Genomic DNA, 8293 nt, shown 5'->3' on the forward strand with positions numbered 1-8293 from the left:
TTATGCGTAGCATATTGCAATCACTCAGTTCAGCCCTTGGGCGCGGCCGGGCAGCCACCAAACCACGTGAAAAAAATGAAAAAAAAATAAAAAAGGAAAAAGAAATAAAAAAATGGCTGAGGCTTAACTTGGTTAAGCCTGAAGAATGCCAAGCATCATCGTGTCGCGTAATTTTGAGGCGCACAACCACAGCGACGGCGCGAGGTGGGCCCCCGTTTCTCTACTGTCGTGACGTCATCGTGTCACGTGGTGTGACGTCATGTATCACGTGATTTGGAGGCGCACAACCACAGCGACGGCGCGAGGTGGGCTCCCGTTTCTCTACTGTCGTGACGTCATCGTGTCACGTGGTGTGACGTCATGTATCACGTGATTTGGAGGCGCATAACCACGGTGAAGGGCTGAAGTGGTAGCTAAAGTAGTATGCTTCGATAAAAAAATAAAACAGAAAAAAACAACGGACGGCTGAGCATGGTGGCGGTTGCCACCGCCCCGTTTCAAAGGGGGCGCTCCTATCCATCCATCCATACGTCACGGAGGAAAAGCTGCTGAGAAAATCGAGTGCCGCCAAGCAATACCTCGAGCAAAAAGACCGCGCAATATGCAACGCATTCTTGGCTTAACCAAGCTAAGCCTGGGCATCTTTTTTTTTTTTAGACATTGGATTGAAATACTTCCGTTCTCTCCGATGAGCGCTTGCAAATGCTGTTTTACTTCAGAAAAAAAGCAGTGCGATAGGGAATGCCAGTCCCTCATATGCTTTCCCAGTCGAAGAGCATGCAAAGCCGTCTGGTTACTTTTGCGCTTGTGTCCGAGGACCCCGAAACTTAGTGAGCTAAGAATTTAATTCAGTGCCCTCTGGTATATACTACCTTTGAAGTGAGCTGCACACTGAAACAATTCTAACCGGCCGAGGCCTTCGATAATAAAAACAATATTTGGCGAGGTAGTTTGGCTTCTTTTGACTGCCTGCCAAATCTAAAGCGGCATTGCGTCTTTCCACCGATTGTAGAAGCAATCGCGTAAAGAAATAGCTTTTGTGCTCCTGGGTCCAAATAAACTTCTCTTCACTTTTCTTCTCGCCGACCCAACAGTCATTTATCAATTTCGATCGCTAAGACAGAAAACACTGGCTCAGAACGAAAAGTCATCCGTGGTGCCACTTGCTTCACACTCTTGCAAGGCGGAGTGCCATACCCAGCAGCTGCGTCACACGAGGAAGGCGCTTCACGCGAACAGCCGCTGTCTCGCATGCGTAATTAGACGAACTCGCACGAAATTTTAATTGTGAGGACCCCCGGACGCAGGCGTGTTACTGGAATTGTACACAGTGATATAGCCCTCGAAAGTAACTGCTTCCGAGTTCTAAATGCAAATATTCACGCTAACTTCAGCCAATATATATGTAATTAATAGATTTTAGATAATTACTGAACTTACGAACACAATTATTACTCTAATTGGTGTCCCTCTGGTGGCATTACCAACTTGGAAAAGCTGCGTTTGCGTACGGTGGTTCACATTTAAAAAAATGATTGAAGTAAGTCTAAGTTTGAACACGCTGGATATGTCCCCTGGTACGGTTTTCAAGGGTACCGTAAATGAACAAATATGTCTCTTGAAGGGTACACACTCAAGCCACATTTGTAGCCATTCTGGCATCCATTCCATGCAGCACCTAGAAAGATTACGGCGCCGCTTATCGATTTATCCCCCCCTCCCTGCAGCCTGCGTGCCCGAAGCTGCGTTTTGGACGCGGAAATAACGACTGGCATATCACTTTAATGCCGCCTATTGAATACACATGTACCGGTCCACTATGATGCGCGCAAACGCGATAGTTAATTAATTTCGAAGTTCCTAAGCACACGACCTTGAAGCAATCACTCATGATTTAAACATATTTTTCTTCTTATGCTCCTCGCACCCGGAATAGGTAGAAATTGGGTCTATACGACACAAAAATATAGATAGGAATCTGAGGAATCCAGGAAGTACTGCTGATGTCGCACTGAACGTCGCTTCAGAAAGGTGTGCCTTCTGACTTTTACACGCTGAAGCGTCAGAAAGAAATTTGTGGACTTTTTTTTGACATTGAGAACAAGAAAAATAAGCTTCATTGTCTGGCATACACAGCACCATAAAACTTTGTCGCAATTATTTTTCTGTCACATCAAAGCACAGGTTCGTTTTAATTTTTGTCCTCTGATTGCTTTACGGAAGCGACATTCAAAATTCTTGCTACGAAGTGGGTGCGCGAAATTAGTTCATCTGTTTTTGTTCTCGCAGCAACAATCCAGGCAGCTGCGCAGCAATTGGCTTCTAAATTGTTGTTCTTGCTCTTTTTCCAACTACTTACTATAGCGGCAAATGGGCTCGAATGCTGCATCACACTGCACAAAAATAATTTGCAAACTCCGCTTGTGGCCATTGTTACTAACTTAACGCGACGTCGAAAATCATTTATAGAAATCAGAGAGAGTTTATGTATGCTTTTCGCATGAGTTTTCGTGCTCTTACTTCTGCAATGTGCGGGCCAAATGGTGCCACCCCACCTGTTCATCGCAGTACTCGGGATGCATTACAGTAACCTGCAAAAGCACTCTTTATGTTCGAGGCAACCCTCTATGATAAGCTGTACGCTTGACCACTGTAAGCAACTAACCGCTTACCTTGCCTTAGAAAATTTCCTATTCGCAAATTTTTGTGCCCGTGGCGGTAATGGTAAAACCGGGGCTAGTAGTGTTTTGTTGCATGAGTACTGTTGCAGCGCACTTTAACATTGTCGTGGCAGCAAGTAGGATTCAGGCATTGAAATTATTCAAGACCAATATGCATGACCGCTCGTTTTCAGAGAACACCCGATTTTACACGATTCATGCACTCTTACCTTAGTTCATAAAAATCGGGTCAAATCCGATTTCTTCACAAAACCGCCTTTCCAATAGCAGTTTTCAGTGTGCAAAACAGCAAGTGCCACCTCTCGAACTTTGTCCGCAGTGCCGGTGCAAGATGCGTTATGGTTTTAGACCTCTTCTTCTGTCTTCTTATGAACTGGATGTGTGGATAAGTTACAAAATTACTTCTAAAGAGCGAGAAGGCCTAACATAGGCACTCACAGGCTGCTTTGTGGCCATCATTGTATTAAATCCTACCAAAGCTAACAATCCCCTCCTTCAAGCATTTTGGGCGTCTGAAATGGGCGCTGGGACGTTGCATGTATACGAAATGTAGAAAGCCAGAGAGGTCTAGCAGTGATGAACCAGCGGAGATGAAAAGCTTAGGTGCAATTAAGAAAAGAAATACTTGATGTGGAGCCCACTTTTTTATCAGGCGGCAATATTTAAGCTTCAAACGATAGATATATGAGGGCAGAAAGAACGTTTGATCTCTAAGCAGTCAACCGCGCTAACAGTCACTAATTTTCGAGTAAAAAATTGGCCAAAAAAGCTCGAAACTCGAGCTATGAAGAATACGAAAATTTGTACCAAATGTAACTCATCAAGTGAGCAAAATGGAATACTACCCGATTGTAGAGGGCTAGCATGCGCCATGTGTGTTTATTCCCCCCTCCCCCCTCCTTTCTTAGCGGCTAAGGAAGGGGGGCTTCGTCGTTGAGCGGGCCCCAGGGAGATATGTGGATGCGTGCGGTCTCATTAGGAGCGCCCATCTTTCTGTCGCCTTTGGTGTCGCCGCTGCAGAACCCGGAGAGCCCCCGGCGGCGGGGCTGCGAGGAGAGCGCAGAGCGGGCTCACCCAAGCCTCCCATTGTCCCCTTTTGGGGAAGGACGCGTGTTTCTCGCCGCGGCCGCTTTGTGCCAGTGCACAAAGAACCAAGAGCATAAAAAGGTCAAGCCGCCGTTTCATCTTACGCCGACAGCTCACCGCGGCTTCACAAACACCACTTGCGGCCCAATTAAGTTTCGGACGCTTCGTTCGGAGGTTCGACCGCTTTTCTTTTGAGAAGAGAACACTGCCGAACGAAGCGGGGTCCGGTGCGTCCGGATGAATGGGAGCTGTGGGCGGCGGTGCAGCTGGCTGGCGTCCGGGATAGCCCCGAGGCTCGACGACAACGCGGGCTCAAGAAACGGGCCGCGCGCAGAAGACGCCGCCGCACAGGACGAGCACTGCCACCTGCTTAATTGGGGACAGTGGCGGCCGCTTGACTGATGTCACCGCCCCGACCCCGGAGGACAACTGGTGGCTTCGGCAGTCCATTGTGATCCGACTCTTATCGGAAAGTGGATCTGCGCTCCCGGGCGATGTTTGCGACGGTCGCAGCTGGGTTGGGGCCGACAATTGCCCTAGTGCCGGGAAGCGTCAAGGTCACGGGGACTGGGGAGACAAACGTACCCGTGGCAGTGTTTCGACATGTTGTTCTTATGTGTTTTGCTTTTTCTTTCCATAGGGGAGAGAGTTTGTTTACTACGGTGGAAGTGTGGGGCGGGGCACGTAACCCGGGGGGCCAATCCGTATGTGTGTGAATTCTCGGAATGTACGGTGTTTTAAGGGAAAATGATGCCCTTTTTACAATATGTACATTTGAGAGAGAGTTATGTGCCTTAAGGAAGTTGGAGGGCGGACCACGCGGCTAAAAACCAATCGTGTTAAGGGTTTGACACGATTGGATGCTGATGAATGTGGGCCGGGCCCATGTGTCTTTAAAACTGGGTCCCGGAGCCCGGAAGAGAGGTTCTGGGCTACGGAGATAGATGTAACGCATCTTCGGCTATGCCGAGTAGGGGCCTCCCCTAAATGTTAGCCAGTTCCATGTTGTTGTGGTGCTCACTGCTCAACTTGTATATATATGTAAACTATTGTATATAAAGCTTCAAGTTATATCCCCTGCAAGTTCTCTGTTGTTTGCAAGTATCGTCTCCTATAGACCTTCAGCCTTCAAGTAATAGCCAGCCGTCTCCGACGGGGCACCCCTGGTGCAGAAGAAAGAAGAGAAAAAGAACCTATTCGCTTTTTGGTAGAAGAGAAGAGAGAGCGAAACTTTACTCCGATGATAGAACGAAGGGTCTATTAATACGAAGTGCTTAACGGTATCCATCAAGTCATCGTAGTGACAAATTAAAAAAGTTTGCATTCATTACACTAAAATTTTAAGCTGCCAGGTCGTTTTCCCGACAGTGAAGAATCGATGTTTAGCTACACTCGGCTGTTAGTAAGAGATTAAACGCCCATTTATTGAGTTAGGAATATGCCTGCAGTCGAGTTTGTAACGTATGGCGAACAGTTCTCATGTACGTTCGCAGCACGAGCAACAGTATTGTATTTCCGAGTCGTCACAGGTGCTGAGCTGAGCTTAAAAAAGATTGGCGATGGTGATATGAATCACGACTGCAAATTTTGACCCGGTAATAACACGATATGATTACAGAACTCCTTCTCAAAAAAATTCGGCGCCTGTCATTCTCGCTAAAAAGTAGGCGGTCCATCGCCCATGGCGGGCGACGATGTTCTGTTCAAAGCATCCTAGTTACATTATGATGTCATCATCACCTACCAAGTGCAGCAGGTGCCAGCCTGGCTATCATAGTTCGCAACCTCGTCCACTTTAGTGGGAGAAAATTCATAAATAAATTACATTAAATTACATTCAAACACTTCAGCAGGGAAGAAGATAATGAGTTAAAGACTAACCGATTGCGCACATATGGGTGCGTAGACAGATACTAGGCTAAACAGAAGGCGCACTCGCGGGTGGGGCCTTGTAGTCGTATAAAATTGTACTGTTAAGAATGTGTTAAGCTTCGACCAAGTTTTCCCACACCCTTGCATCCGTAAAGCTCCTTAAAATTTCTGGTTTTCAGAGTCCAGCCAAAAATTTTAAGAAGAATAAAATTATTTGCCTTATTTATTGATTAGGCATTGAAAACGCGAGAAAATATTACTGAAAACTTACTTGGTTAATTTCGTGAGCAAATATGAAAGAACAAGCGCATATACCGATGCAGAACTTGGACTATTTTCAATTTTAACAGCCTTGCCATGATTGATTGCTGTTATTCTGGGTGAATAAGCAGTACTTCTGTATCAGAACGCTGCCTTCACGACTGTGCAGATTTTTGGTTTTCGTGCCATAACTAGGCAGGCACCACTCACTTTTTGTCAGGGTGATGGAAGTGAAGGCCGGTGGGCCTCCTTTGCAACCCGTGGAGTTGGTAGAGGCCGCCAAGCTAATATACCACCCGAGTGGTGTACTCAGCGCAAATCGATGACTCAGTCTGACGACGCTTTTGTATCGGTCTTTAGCAAGAAGACCAGTCGCAGACTGCGCAGACAAGCCGAGTCGTCCCCATTAAGCCCGTGAATAGTCGACGCGGCGTGAATAGTCCACGCAGCGTGCACCGGCCCATACCGCCTTCGTTGTGCCACAGCAACTAACCAACACCCTATTCCTTCTGAACAGGCAAGCCACCTCAATGTATCTGAAAAGCTCCGTACCCAGATTGATCAAACACGTGTGAGTAAACCCATAAAAAACATCCTAACCGCAAGATAACCGTTGGTCCTTAAGGGTAACGGAGTGGATCCCAAGAGAAGGCAAGCGTAGCAGGGGGCGGCAGAAAGTTAGGTGGGCGGATGACATTAAGAAATTTGCGGGAATACGGTGGCCGCAACTGGCGAAGGAGAGGGTTAAGTGGAGAGGCATGGGAGAGGCGGCCTTTGCCTTGCAGTGGGCGTAGTCAGGCTGCTGATTATAATGATGACATAACTCGGCAGTATGAGCATAAGCTCTCTCATCCTCGAACACAGTAGCACTACGGCTGGCGCAATTTTCAACGTCAACAACATCATCTGTGACGCAGAATTTGCCAATCAATCCAGAAACTAACAATATTCCAGTAAAATAAGTTCAGCGCTTCAGAAAGTTTAAATGCATCAAGCTTACCTCCAATGGTGACAGTATACCATATTACATGAAGGTTGTATACTTTCGACAACCAGTCCGACCTTTCGTAACTAAGCTGCTACACTGCAGGAAGTGCATGAGGATCGGTAACGGGAGCGGCATCTGCAACAACTCCCTTACGTGCCCGAGATGCTCCAAGCCACAAAGCGGCGACATTTGTCGCCGACTGCCTTGAAGTGAGCCAACTGCCTTGGCTCTTACGACTCTGCCTATAATGACTGCCCCCGTCTAAACACTGAATGGAAGTACTTAAATAAGTGTTGCTAGATTATTGCACGTACAGAGAGGCCGCTGGAAGGTTGCGACGATGCGTTCGCGCAGGTGAAATTCCTTAAAGAAGGCAGTCTCCTTTCAAGGCAAGGCCTCCAGCACCACTGCACCTTGTCCGCCTCCTCCAACAACCGAACTAAATCAAGGGAGCCTGGCGTCTGGTGGCGCCGTACCTACTGCCTCTGATATTAGTTGGCCCACTACCGACATCTTGCATGCACACTTAGTGAGAGATGTTGCCTCACTCCCAATGTCGAGCGCCTTCGACTAACCCACACAAAAGCCACGATCCGGGCCGTCTGCAAGTTCTCTAAATGATTGCGATGCCCGCATATTTTATGAATGTTATGCGTGCTTTCCTTCCTAGCCTGCACACGCCAGCAACACATTAATAATTTCCAGCTGCTCAACTGATCTACTGAACACAGTTCCTCTGCAACAGAACACAGTTCCTCTGGAAACACGCTCTGCCCCGACTTTGAACTCTGGTCGTCAAAAGATTGTCAAAAGGAACCTTATACGGCGGCAACCCCATTCACACAGCCGAGGACGTCCTGCTACCAGACTCTGCGCAACAAGTCCTTGCCGTGGGACTGAAATTCACCGTTCAGCCACACATGGTGGCCCCAGAGCTACTCTCCTTCGTGAGGCGGCAAGCGGTCAAGGTTGCACTTGAAAAGGAAGCGAACATTTTAGCTGAAGGTGTCAAAGCTCTTCACAGGTACAAAGCCCCCGCTGGAACTGTGCTAGTTAGGCTTACACTGTCTTATTTAATGGAAAGCAGTCTCACCCTGTTAATTGCTGACGATGAAAGGGGTTTTGCCGTGATGACAAACGCCGTGTTTTACGTAAAGGCTTCTAAGCAATTAATAAGAATTTTGACTCTAAAAATGACGTGTCACTTGGAAAAGTTAAGCAGACCGGAAAAAAGCTATGTGCGCGTGTTGTGCCAACAAAATTGTCGCAGAGCGTTGAAAAAAGTGAAGCTGGTGCACTAGTGCACCTGCAGAATGGGCCACGTCACATGGTCGCAGGACGTCACACTTTCCGGTCACCACACAGTGCTCGACCTTGCCGCCTGCTAATTGTCCCCTGCCAGCGC

This window comes from Amblyomma mixtum, chromosome 2 (genome assembly GCF_055824585.1).
Source record: "Amblyomma mixtum isolate Tamu chromosome 2, ASM5582458v1, whole genome shotgun sequence".
NCBI classification, from domain to species: Eukaryota; Metazoa; Arthropoda; class Arachnida; order Ixodida; family Ixodidae; genus Amblyomma; species Amblyomma mixtum.